The sequence below is a fragment of the Delphinus delphis genome, chromosome 7 (genome assembly GCF_949987515.2).
Source record: "Delphinus delphis chromosome 7, mDelDel1.2, whole genome shotgun sequence".
Taxonomy (NCBI): domain Eukaryota; kingdom Metazoa; phylum Chordata; class Mammalia; order Artiodactyla; family Delphinidae; genus Delphinus; species Delphinus delphis.
In genome coordinates, this window is record NC_082689.1 from 69,178,272 (window position 1) to 69,191,914 (window position 13,643).

Genomic DNA, 13,643 nt, shown 5'->3' on the forward strand with positions numbered 1-13,643 from the left:
AAGAATGCCATATTTATTTTTTTACTTATTTCAGATAATTCATATACCCATTGCTTTAAAGTTATGTACTTAAAAGATCAAATGTGATTTTCTTGAATGAACTACCAAAGATTCCTCTGTATGACTTTGAAAGAGCAACTTTGATTGATAGTTGGCTCTCAAAAACAGTTATCTCATTGCCACTTCTAGCCAGCATTTAGGTATAACTCTTTCTTAGCTATGGTAGAATCAGTCTCAGATTTAATTCCAAGATTTGTGACGGCTTTCAGTAAAACATTTGGCTTATTTTCTCTCTTAGAAGGGCAGATAATACATCATGATTAAAATCTAATATCGTTTTCAAATTTTCTCTTGTTGTGCAGGTATATTCAGTAATTTTTAGAATATAGAATGCTTTTTTTTTTTTTTTTTTACCTTTTTTGTTGTTGCTGTTTGTAGGGTTTTTTTTTTGTTTTGTTTTTTGGTATTTTTTTGTTTGTTTTTGCCATTGTTTGAACATGGAGAAAACATTCAGAGTTTTAGTAATTGGGCTGACCATACCATATTTAGGGGCTATTTCTGAGTCCTAGTAAGACATTTTTCACAAGCCTTTTGAATTTAAAACAACAGGAAAATAATTTGTCACATAACCAACTTTATTCTTATGTATTTTTGACCACTTGTGTTGCAGGTTAGTCATCCAGTGAAAAATATGTATTGAATAACTGTGTCAGCAGCAATGGATATGGGGTGGTTTGAAGTGCAAAAAAATAGCAAACGTGGTTAAGTCCATCAGGGAGTTTAGAATCTAGTAAACGATTTTATGAACTAATTCATAATTCCTCTTTGCAGAAGTTTGACTTCTGTTAAACCTTTTCATTTTGGAAGGGAGGAAGGAAGGGAAGGAAGGAAGGGAGGGAGGGAGGGAGGGAGGGGAGGGAAGAAGGGAGAAAGAAGATAGGGGGATGGGAGAAAGGAAAAACAAAGAAAAATTGATGATTTAACACCTGATTCTGTAGAAGGCATCTTGTTTTACTTCTTATAGTTGTATTGAGTTGATTTATAGATATTCTGGCATTTTCTATTTATTGCTCTTCTGGGTCCCTAATGAAACTTGTCAGACCTCCAAAAAGAACAAATCCAGGAGGCAAATGGTGGCCTTCCAAGAACTTGTTACTAAAAGTAAACCACTTGAGTGGATTCCCGCAATTAGAGTCAAGTTTTACTAACTATCATCAGACATGGCCCAACCGAGTAAGACTTGTCAACTGCAAATTTGGTAGGAAGGTCACAGTTGCTAAGGCTACTTAGTAGCATTATTCTGGATATTCTCAAACTTGACAGGAGGGCATTTCTCATTTGGGAAGTTAACAGGAATGAGAAACCATCTCTGAACCCAAGTTATTTAAAAGCAAAACATAGGCCTTAGAATTAGTAGACTGTTCGTCTTGTAGATACAGTTGGACCCTTGGACAACACGGGTTTGACCTGTGTGGGTTCATTTATTCACAGATTTTTTTAATAGTAAATACTGCAGTACTACATGATCTGCCATTGGTTGGGACCTTGGATACAGAGGAACCATGGATACAGAGCGTCAACTATAAGTTATACATGGATTTTCAACTGGGAGCAGGGTTGGTGCCCCTAACCCCTGCGTTGTTCAAGGGCCAACTGTACTCAGAAAATATCTGTCAGTAATGGAGAAAGAGCTCACCTGTGCTTCAGTCAAGATGCCATCTTTGAGTTCACTCTAATTTTGAGCACATTTCCTGCTAGTGCCCACCTCCATTAATTTATGCTTCATTTTCTCTCTAAACATTTCCTATTCTTACTCTTTTGCCTCTCCTTCTCTATCATTTCCTCTCACTTGATGATTATACATGTGTTGTGGTTCTATGGAATTCAGAGACCCATAGAAGTTCACGTCATAAGTTAGGATTTTTAACTGTTGTAGGTCTTGGATGACTCTGAGAATCCAAAAAAAGAACATGAACACATTTTCCCTAAAAAAAATACCACCATACTTCTTAAATTTTTTTAAAAATAATTTCAGGAAGTTCACAAAAACCCACCCATATATCCCGGAATAATACACTGTGTTAGATAATCATGTGATTGTTCATATACATATATATACATTTACATTTCCCCATCATCCTGGAATATTTTTCATTTTATTGAAAAATAATTGACATACATGACTATGTAAGTTTAAGATGTACAGCATGATGGTTTAATTTACATATACTGTGAAATGAGTATCACAAAAGGTTCAGTCAACATCCATCATCTCATATAGATACAATAAAAAGAAAAAAAAATCTCCTGTGATGAGAACTTTATCCTGGAATTTTTATGGAGACTGTTTCTGATTTTTTTCCTTAAAATACATTAAGCCTTAACCCCTAGATAATACAGCAAACACAGTGAAACCACACTGATATAGTGTAACTGGGTAAACAACCAGTGTGAGATAAGAGAGATAGGAGAACTGCAGAATCTCAGACATCAGCTATACTGATTTTGTTGCATGTATAATTTCTACAGGATCCTTAGAAAGTACACTCAAGATTTAAAACTGACAGGGACTCCACAAATACTTACTGCATTCATTTAAAAGAAGTACCCTTACTGACAGCAAAATAGAGAAATTCATATACTCTCTGAAGATACCCAAGAGTCATTTTCTCCAACCACCCATCAGATGTTCAGTTTCCTTTACGATAGGCACTCCAAGCAGGCCACTGAATGTTCCCTAGTTCCACGACATATGCTTTATGAGGAAATCTCCTATTGCTTGCTTAAACTGGGTCCTTTCAAAGTGTCTGAGGGCTTTCAAAAAATAGTTGATTCTCTAAATTACCACTCTATGCATGGCCCACAGGCCAATATAGCGTAACAGATGTTCAAAAACAAAGAAAAAATTTTATCTTACCAGCAAGCACACATAACCAAGAGGCCTAACCATCTGTCTTCTACTGTCTCTATCTTTGCATAATTGACTTGCTCCAAAGGTCACATCAGAGAACTGGCTTCAGTCAGTAATTATAATTGACATTGAATGTTATTTATCATTTAATTTTGAGCTGTTCAAGTTAAATATGCCTAAAATCATAATAGTAATACCCACTTATTGGATGTTTATAGTGAACCAAACAGGAGTTATATGTGGAACTTTATGTTTGTTGTCTTACTTAGTTTACAGATGCCTATGAGGTAGCGATTGCTGTCCTCATTTTGCTCTTAAGAAATCTGATACTCAGGGACATTTTTTGAAATGGCCAAGCTGGAATATGTAACAGGGCTGTCTCAGTCAGGAGTCTGGCTTATTCTGCAATATTTGACAGATTATGGGTTGCTAATTAAAATTGTCTTTATTATTATTTTTGGTGCCCATCATGGCCATCTAACATTTCTATTTTGTTCTTCCTGTATCCTATACACGTGTGTTTGTCCAAACGAGTGGCATTTAGGCTCTTGGCAAGAAGGGGTTGTACATAATTCTCTTTATTCACTATTTTGGCAAAGGTGATTAGGATTTTATTAAAGGCATTTTGACAACTATGAAAATATACATACCCTTGCAAAATAATTTCTTCTTCTGAAAACATATGTATAGTTAAAAAAAAAAACAGAACCACAGACTTTCTCTCCAAGACAAAATGAATTGAATACTGATATGCTGCTGTAAATAAGAACACAGGCCTATGGAACCAGACAACTTTGGGAAGTTAGCCTCTAGCTTCAGTTTTTGAATCTGTAGAGTGGAATAAACAATAGCATTGTCTTAATTTCCTGGGTTATCTTACACAGATAAGATATCTTATCTTATCTTACCACAAACTAGGTGGCTTAAAACAACCTATGTTTATTCTCTTACAGTTCTGGAAGCTGAAAGTCTCAAATCCAGGTGTTAGCAGAGCCACTTCTCTCTTTGAAGGTTCAGGGGAAAATCTATTCCATGCCTTTCTCTCATCTCCTTTGTTGCTGGAAATCTTGGTGTTCCATGGCTTGTAGATGCATCTCTCCAATCTCTGTCTCCGTCATCACATGGCATTCTTCCTGTGTGTCTGTCTCTGCATCTCTTCTCCTCTTCTACTAAGGACACCAGTCACATTGGATTAGAGCCCCCCTCAATCCAGTATGACCTCATCTTACCTTGATGACATCTGCAAAGACCCTACTTCCAAATAAGGTCTCATTCACAGGTACTGGGGGTTAGAAGTAGAGCACATCTTTGGGGGGGGACACAACTGAACTCATAGCAAGCACCTCTGATGTAAAATTGTAATATTTAAATGTGAGAGTGCCTGTCAAGCCTTCAGTAAATAATAGGCACTCAATAAAGTTAAGGGATGTTATGACTGATAATACTATAGTTGGCTCTGAGACCTCAGATAAATTATTCAGCCTCTCTTGAGTCAGTTTCCTTTTCTATAAAAAGTGGAGATAATAATGTTTATTTTAAAGAGCTGTTGAGAGAATTGAATGTCGTAATTCAATACTGGCCGTGGTAACTCAGGGTTAACTCTCCTCTTTCTCCAAGAGATAGCATCGATGAGGTGAGCAGGAACTCTCTCAGGAGTCCAGTGTCATCAAATACACCATATTTCAAGGAGAAAAGAGCAAGGGTCAAAATAGGTTGACAGAAGACATTGAGCAGGGCAGCTCCGCTCCTTTCCCAGGTCGCGGTGGTGGCAGCTGCGGCCATGAGTTCGGTCTTCCCCTGCCTAAGGAAGAAGGTGTTGGAGAAAGCACTTAGTATCAATCATTCCCCATTGTCCTCCTTTCCGTGATAGTGATTCTGGGGACATCTGGGCAGAAAGAGTCTGACTGAGTGAAGTGAGCATGAACATAACTATTCCTTTGTGGTTTTTTACCCCTTGTTCACCCCACCCTTGAAAAAGTCACCAGAATAATGAGTGTGCTGGTTCATGTGACTTAACTGGATTTCGATGTGGCTCTCTTGGTCTTTTACAAGTTGTTAACACCGGTGATGTGACTCTATTAAACTAAACCTCAAGGGAGAGCAGAGGGAAGAGATGGGATACGCCATGGACTTGATGTTTCTCTCCTGCCTGTTTGAGGACTTTGTCTTATTAAATATCCAAGTATTAGTTAGGGTAATGCTAGCACTGGAACTAATAAACCCCCATAACATTGAGGCTTATCCCAATATTATATTTCATGCTCAAGCAATACCAGAAACTATTTCTGTGCAGTGAATAATTTCCTCCTCTTGGTAATTCAGTGACCAAGGTTTCCTACCTCTGGGGGCTCCCCTATCCCATAGGACTTACAGACCTGAAGCCTTGGAAGCATCTGACTTATGCTATGGGAGGAAAAAGAGAGAATAGGGAATCACACACCTGCTTCTTGAAGGCTTTGGCCAAGAAGAACTATTCATGACACATGACCATAGCTAGATGCAGATGAGGCTGAGTAATGTGTTCTTGGCTGGACAGACAGACACATTCTAGCAACAACTCTACTCCATGGAAGGGAGAACAACAAATTTTGGTGACAGCAGCTATTTCTATCAATCCTTTCTCTCGTGAATCTTCTTTCTTGCCACTTTCATTGTCTCTTTTTCTTAAGCTACAAATATGCCCGTTCAACTATTTTGAGCACTTGCTATGTATATTCAGGTAAGGTGCTAAGTCCTGGGAATATTCCCTTGCTTTTTTCTCCATCCCACATTGTAGTTATTTCCAATGGATTCCCTCTTTCTTTACAGCCTCCTGGCAAATGAGTCTAGTTTCCAGAACTTGAGCCACTGCCTCTGCAGGATGAAATATCAGGCTCCTACCCCCTCAGGAGCCCAATCCCAGACCTTCCATCTATCAGGCAACTCCTTGAATTGGTATCTGGCACATCGATCTCAAACTGTCCTATCTAAACCCTGTACTTCTCTCTGATCTTTAAGGCTGTTCCTCATTCCTCCGTGCATTTGAACTGCTGTGCCAAGTGCTCCTTTTCCTGATTTCCATTTTTCCTTAAATTATGTCCATTTAAAAACAAATATGAAGAAAATGGAGAGAAGAGTGCATGTGTATAGTTTCCATGAGAAAGGAAAGAGGAGAGAAGAGGCAGGCAAGAAAGCAAACATTAGGCCAGAAAGTATCTGGTATCAGCAACAAGGTGATACCCCAAGCTTCTCAGATCAGCCTGGCATAGGGGTGGGGCTGATTCAAAATTATTTGAATACAGAGCCGGAACCGAGGGCCACTGTCCAGCTGGCCATCGGTGTGGAAGTTAAGAGGAGTTTATGGTTCTGGAAGAAACTGTCATTTTTAATATGCATATATTTGAAGTAATACAAGAGTATTATAAATGTTTAAGATATTATTTAACCTATTTCTTTCATATTCTGAGAGTCACACATATTTTGAGAAGCAGATATTTTTCTTTTATTTTTTTTAACTTTATTTATTGTATTTATTTATTTTTGGCTGTGTTGGGTCTTCATTGCTGCACTCGGGCTTTCTCTAGTTGCACCGAGCGGGGGCTACTCTTAGTTGCGGTGAGCAGCGTCTTACAGTGGTGGCTTCTCTTGTTGCGGAGCACAGGCTCTAGGCGCACGGGTTTTAGTAGTTGCAGCACGCAGGCTCAGTAGTTGTGGCTTGCGGGCTCTAGAGCACAGGCTCAGTAGTGTGGCACACAGGTTTAGTTGCTCCACGGCATGTGGGATCTTCCCGGACCAGGGATCAAACCTGTGTCCCCTGCATTGGCAAGCGGATTCTTAACCACTGCGCCACCAGGGAAGCCCAAGAAGCAGATATTTTTCATATTAACATACACAGAACATACAAAAACAAAACACTAAACCTGACATTTAGCTAGATGACTCTTATTTTCACAAATTCATACAATCTTCACGGCTCAATCCAACACTCACACACAAATACACACACGTGTGTGCACACATACCCACGTACACACAAATGACTAAATGTCTACTTTAAGCCTTAGAAAGTTATTTGAATACAGAATGCTGCAGTGATTCTACTACCTAATTTTAGTATTTTATTTATTTAAAAAATTTTCCTATGGTACAGATCTGATTTATTTGTGTGAATATTTTTCATCTTTTAATTTAAATATCTGGGTAAGCATCAGCGGAGCTGCCTGTTTCAATGAAAATTACTCAGGTTTTACTTTATTTCTCAAATCAGATGCTTAAAAGCCAGGGGAGTTTCAGTCTTTTCTGATGCTATATAATCTATCTGATTCATTTTGTTACTGACTACTCTTTTGATAGATAAAAATACAGCTAGCCTATTAGTTAACTGCAAGTCCCAAGAAAAGGATAAATAACACATGAGCAGTCTCTACCAACACCTCAGCATGGCGTTTAACAGCTGCCCAAAGTACTGTATAATCTTTTGGAAGGCTTAATCGTTCCCTATTGCACTTTTCAAAAGAGAAGAGTAGTTATTAATCCTGGTGTTCACACAAAATTTTCACAGTAGATCTTCATTGAATAAATAATGCTGTTTCCTATAAAGATTTTGTTTTTATGTAACACTTAACTGTTTGAGGTTAAACAAATAGTAATGTGCTAGCAAAGAGAAAAACTGTATTTGATAAAGAAAACCACATTTTAGGCTGTATTAAACTGTACATTTAAGTGGTGGTTTTGAGGAAAGAAAATAGAAGTGTCTTTCTGGAGACCATGAAGTTCCCCTTTTTTATACAGTGAGGTTTCTTCCCCGCTTTTCTTTCTCTCTTAAAAGAAAATCCTTATAATAGTTCAATTAATCATGTTTTATCTTTCTAAAGTGTGTTATTACTCAAATGCGTGGGAGAAGCTGGCTCTCAGCAAAATGTAACAGACTGTATAGCACACTTTTTCTTTTCAATCATTGGCCCCTTAGAATCCTATTTACGTCTTTTGGAACAATTAGTTACCTATCTAATATTTTGTTTCCAACAGAATGACTACCAGACACTGTCATAATTAATTTTAACTTTTGGGGGACTTAACGATTCATTCATTTATCCAATTCCAAAGTAAGTATGAGGTGGCATTATAAAAGATATATGCATTTAGAACATTAAAATGGAAATAAGATGATTAAAATAATATAAAGGGAAAGAGAAATGATGGTACTGAAATTCTAAACTCGTACAGCTTTTTGTAAGATTAAAAAAAGTAACTATAAGTAATGAAATAACTGTCACTTTTGAAACAAAAAAGATATGAAACCTTTTGATTTCTCAAGAGAGATCCATTTTTTTCTAGAAATGAATTATAAATATGTATATATAATGCAAATATTCGCAAAAAAATGACACCAAACAACATAAACATTGCATTTAGTTTTATGAGGAAAGAATGCAAAAACATGCTTCTTATATCAATCCAGAATGAAAGCTTAACGCTTGAATCTGAAATGCAAATGAAGTAAAAATATTTTAATAAGAGGCCTAACCTGATGGATCTTGAAAAGTGGCTTATTTTAATCTAACTTGATGAGCAATATGGCTAAAGATACTCAGAGGAATGGACATCTACAGACTTAGCACATCCAATTATCTTCTTATAATGTGATTTGTCCCAGCCACCAATGTGACACAAATTTAAGGAGAAACAGTTCAAGTCTGGGCAAAGTTGGGATTGTGTGCAGTCTGCGTGGACTGAATGGAGATAAACATAATATGAATTAGATATGCAGAGAGTAAAGTAAACATTCTGTTGTAGAAAAAGGAATCTTAACTTGCCTAACAAGGAACCAACTCAATTCTGATAGGAGCAAGCCCCCGTGGTGATATGTGTAGACCCATCCTCAATATCTTAGACCTTTCTGACTGAGATTCTATAATTCTTTTTTTAAAAGTTTTTATTTTGAACAATTTAGACATATTGTAAAAATAGAGAGAATAGTATATACCCATCACCCAGTTTCAATAAAAATCAACATACATCTAACACTGCATATAACCAGACTTTCTCTCACCTTTCCCTTCCCTCACTCTGGATTTTATTGGAGCCCACCTCAAATATTATAGCGTTTCATCCACAAATATTTATGTATCTCTAAAAGGTTAAGACAATTTTTAAAACATAAGCACAACATCATTGTCACATCTAAAAACAATACTCGTCAACAATTTCTGCAATAGCTTGTCTCCAAGATGGCCACAGTTAATTCCTTCTTTCCACATGCATGCCATTCCCCTATCAAAATGTAAAGACTAATTCTCTACTTTTTTGAATCTATGCTAGGCTATGACTGTTTTGGCCAGTAGTATATGACAGGAGTAATGCTATACTACTTCTACTCCTTGACTTTAAGAGGATTAGATATTTCTACTTCTCTCTTGGGAGTACTAAACATCCACATAAGACATCTTACTACCCTGTTAGCTAAAAAAAAAAAACCGTATGGAGAAGCTCCAAGGAAAGGAAAGACCATATGGAGAAACCATATATATGTAAATATGATTATTATATTATTTATATTATATTACATTATATTATATTATATTATATTATATTATATTATATTACATTATATATAGAGAGAGACCCATTTGTTCCAGCATCTTGAGTGAACCATGCCTTCGAACTGTTCACACCAAGGTACTGGACATGTGAGAGAATCCTTCCTGGATACTCCACACAAGCTCAGCCACCAACTGATTATGACTGAGAAACCCCAATTGACACTGTGTGGAACAGAAGAATGGCCCAGCCAAGCCCTGCCTAAACTTTTCATCCATATAATCATGAATAATAAAATAACTATTGTTTTAAGCCACCATGTGTTAGCTAATTTATTTTAAGGAGAAGATAACTGAAACAATACCTTAATATTATCAACATCCAGGCAGTGTTCAACTTTCTCCAATTGGTTCATATATGTTTTGGTTATATTTGGTTCGTTAGATTCAAGATTTAAACAAGTAACTCAAGAACACTAAAAAATAATGAAATTACTTTATGTAAATATTTCCCATTTTATCAGCTACTTCTATAGAAAGTATCTGATGTGATATGGTAGCTCTGTATGGATAGGTTATTTGAGCAAAGATTACTGTCCCCATCACACAGATGATAAGAAAAAGATCCGAAGAGATTAAATGATTTACCAGAAAAATTGTATCCAGAATTTAAACCCAGCTTTTCAAATTTAAAATTTAGGGCTCTTTCCCTTATTCCAAACCTGGTTGAGCCTTCAAAGATTGTAATTACCATGATTGGCTCTAATAAGACTCATTATTGGAACCATAAAGAAGCAAATGCTTCTCCACTCCTCATTCTTACACCCGGACATGAATTTATTTCTGAAATGTGTCCTTCCTCTCTGTCTCTGCCACCTGGTTCCTAGTACAGGATTTCCTGATCTCTCCTCATTTACCTATGTTTCTTAGTACCGAAGTCTTAAGTGATCTCTAAGCCTCTCTACTCCTCTTTGCTTTCTCCTCCATTCCACTGCCAGATGCATGTATTTGCAACTAAACTTGGCCACCTCAACCTCCTTGCCTAGTAAACTAACAATTCTCAAACCAACAACCACAGAAAGGAATATTCTCAAATGTCCATGAGTGCTCCTGGAAAATCTTAAAAATTTGTCTCTCTTGGTAAAACCTAAAACAGTACAATAATCTTCTGAATCAATAAGATAATCACTTCATAACAGAGTACTGCCATCTACCTGATTTCAGTGCCTATGATGGCATGTGGATTTACGAGAGTTCATGATACCAAAGCATGCTGTATAAATAAGTTTTTGAAGTCATTTGGCTAATAAAATTTGTGACAGAATTGAGTGATCATATAACACAGTTATAGCCATGAAGAAGCTTAAGAACCTATATCATAAGGTTTGTTACCATACCAGTTACTAAAAATGCATCGTCAAAACACACTCCATTGTTGTATGTACCAAATTTCAGTGGTTCAGTATTGATAGGTATGTTGGAAGTTAACAAATGAACTACATTTCTGATCCCAGTTCCAGAGATAATTTGATTTATTACTTAATATAGAATTCAATAATGCCTCAAAGTTAAAGTCAACTCCAAGTAAATAAAAAACTTTTAGAGTATTAAGTAGCACCACTTAAATGGGCTTTCAAAGCCTAGTAGGAGCATAATTTGAATTAAAGATTAGATTAGATTATCCTAATACAGCAATAAAATCTTTGAAGTTTGTAATTCTATTCTGACTACATACTTTTTGCAAAAAAAGCATTGAGGTTAGAAGAGAGAAAATTATTTTACCTATTAGATCAAACCACACATAATAGCCAAAGTTCAACCATTTTTGACCTACAGATACGTCAAATATTGAATTAGTGATGGTAGTATGAATTCACTGGTTTTGTAAATATTTTTGTAAATCATTTGTTTTCATTATTTGTCCTTGTATTAGTTCACTAGGGCTACCGTAACAAAATACCACAAAATGGGTGGCTTAAAACAATGGAAGCTTATTCTCTCACAATTCTGGAGCCCAGGAGTCCAAAGTCACGGTATTGGCAAGGCTGGTTCCTTCTGGAGTTACCGGGGGAGAATTTGTTTCATGCTTCTCTTCTAGGTTCTGGGGCCTGCCAGCAATCCTTGGTGTTCCTTGGCTTGCATCTCTATCTGCCTTCATTCTCTCTGTTTGTCTTTGTAGCATTCTACCTGTGTGTCTTTGTGTCTCTGTATCCAAATTTCCCTTTTTTTATAAGGACTTCAGTTATTGCATCAGGGCCCACCCCAAGCCACTAGAACCTCATTTTTATTTGATGACATCTACAAAGGTGCTATTTCCAAATAAAGTCACATTCACAGGGATTAGGACCTCAACGTATCTTTGGGGTCCACAATTCAGCCCACAAGAGTCATAGTAAGATGTGTAAGCTTGAAAAGTTTCAACCTAGTTTTATTTTTGTACATATTTACCTACCACTATAAATAAGAATAATATAATCATCATTGGAGTTCTGCCCTACGTATCTTTCCCTTCAAAAGGAGTCTGTATTTTATTCAAACGTGAGCAACGCTAACCTAAGGAGAAAGCCTGAGATCTCTATCATGTCACATTAGGTCTTTTGCTGCCATCCTTCACCACCACTCCCTTGCATTTAATCCATCAGCAACATAAGGCAGCTTATAATTCCTGAACACACAATGCATTGTTTTATGCGTCCCCACCCTTGTTCATTCTGTTTCCTCTGCCTGTAATGGCCTTCCCATTCCAACTCCATCACCCCTACCACTTCCTACTCGAAGTCTCAGTTCAAGTGCCATCTTCGCCTAAAAGTCCCCTATGATGACGCCCCACAGCGCCACCACCAACCCCAGGAGCTGAGTGAACCTCAGCAAGGCTCTCATTTTCTTCTTCGTCTCTCTACCAATCGACAATAAACTGTGATTTCAGGGACAGTGTCTTCCCAGTTTTTCAGTCTCCACTCTTAGCACAACAGTCTTCTAACTGTTAAATGAATGTTTGCATATGTGGGATGGAAAGAGTTCCACCCACAGTTTTTAGTTCTCAAGGGTAACTCCAAGGTGCTGGATGTATTCTAACTTATACTTCTGCTAAAACAAGTATTCAAATAGTCCCGTCTGGGAGATAGGTATCAGAAGTATGAAACTTAATCAGGAAGCAAGCTCAGACAATATCCCCATATTTAGAAATAATTTTTTTTGTTCTCTTTGGATGATTATATACTCTTTTTTTTTTAATGAGAGAAATTTGTGACTTCAGGGATTTGGGAAGATCTCAAAAATGTAGTCATGTTGCCAGAGTAAACTGAGTGCACAGAGAATAGGAGAAGGAACTGAAAGATAGAATGTGTCCATATTTTAGATGAGCCAAAATAAGGTTTCGGATTTTACTTTCTACATACTGAGTAGTCCCCGGTTTTTGAGAAAGGAACGTTACACAATGACGTCTTATAAGATGATCCATTCCTTCCAAACCAAAATATCATACATTGGTTTCTATATTAAGCATAACAGGATAGAGTTCTATCAGTCTGCACTTATCAATTGATAGATTATCCAAACATTATTCTTATTTGGATATTGGAAGTTAGATATAGATATAGATACAGATATAGATACAGATATAGATATAGATCTTGGATTCTAAGGATTTTTAGTATTTCATAAACAGTGAAGTCACTTATTTTCCAGAGTTCTCTTTGACTAATAATTCCTGTCATTTCTCACAACTTAAAATAATATTCCTTTTCCACCATATAATTGTAGTTCAAATTTACTCTGGGCTTTACTCTCAATTCTTTATTATGTTTTTCAAAGCTAATTAAATCAGTTTAGCTGTTACCTAAAAACAGCTTTGTCTATTTTAACTGAACTAAGGTTATATTTAAAAGTCATGTTTCACTTCATTTGGGGTTATTTAACTTCTCAAGTTCTTTTTAAGATAAGAACAGTAACTCGTATGTGAAAAAACGTATGGTATATGACAATGAAAATGAGACTTAAAATTGAAATTTGCCGTGATAATTTATTATTAGAAACAAGTTAAAATCTACATGGAAATTTTCTACTGGGTAGTGTCACACTTCAAGTTTAGCTCTTATTTTTTCAGATAAACTAAGACTCTAAAAGGTGAATTAGTTTAGTCTACCCAATGCTTTATTAAGTAGAATGAATCTTAGAGTTTAAGTACCCCTTGATGGCTAAGAATCTTGCAGCCT

General features: G+C 36.5%; 1 protein-coding gene across 1 annotated transcript in view; it reads left to right on the forward strand.

Annotated features, from left to right (window-relative positions):
- The window catches only part of KCNH7 (potassium voltage-gated channel subfamily H member 7), a 453,648-nt gene that overhangs the window by 372,296 nt on the left and 67,709 nt on the right, over positions 1 to 13,643 (forward strand). The gene's annotated exons all lie outside the window — the stretch shown is intronic.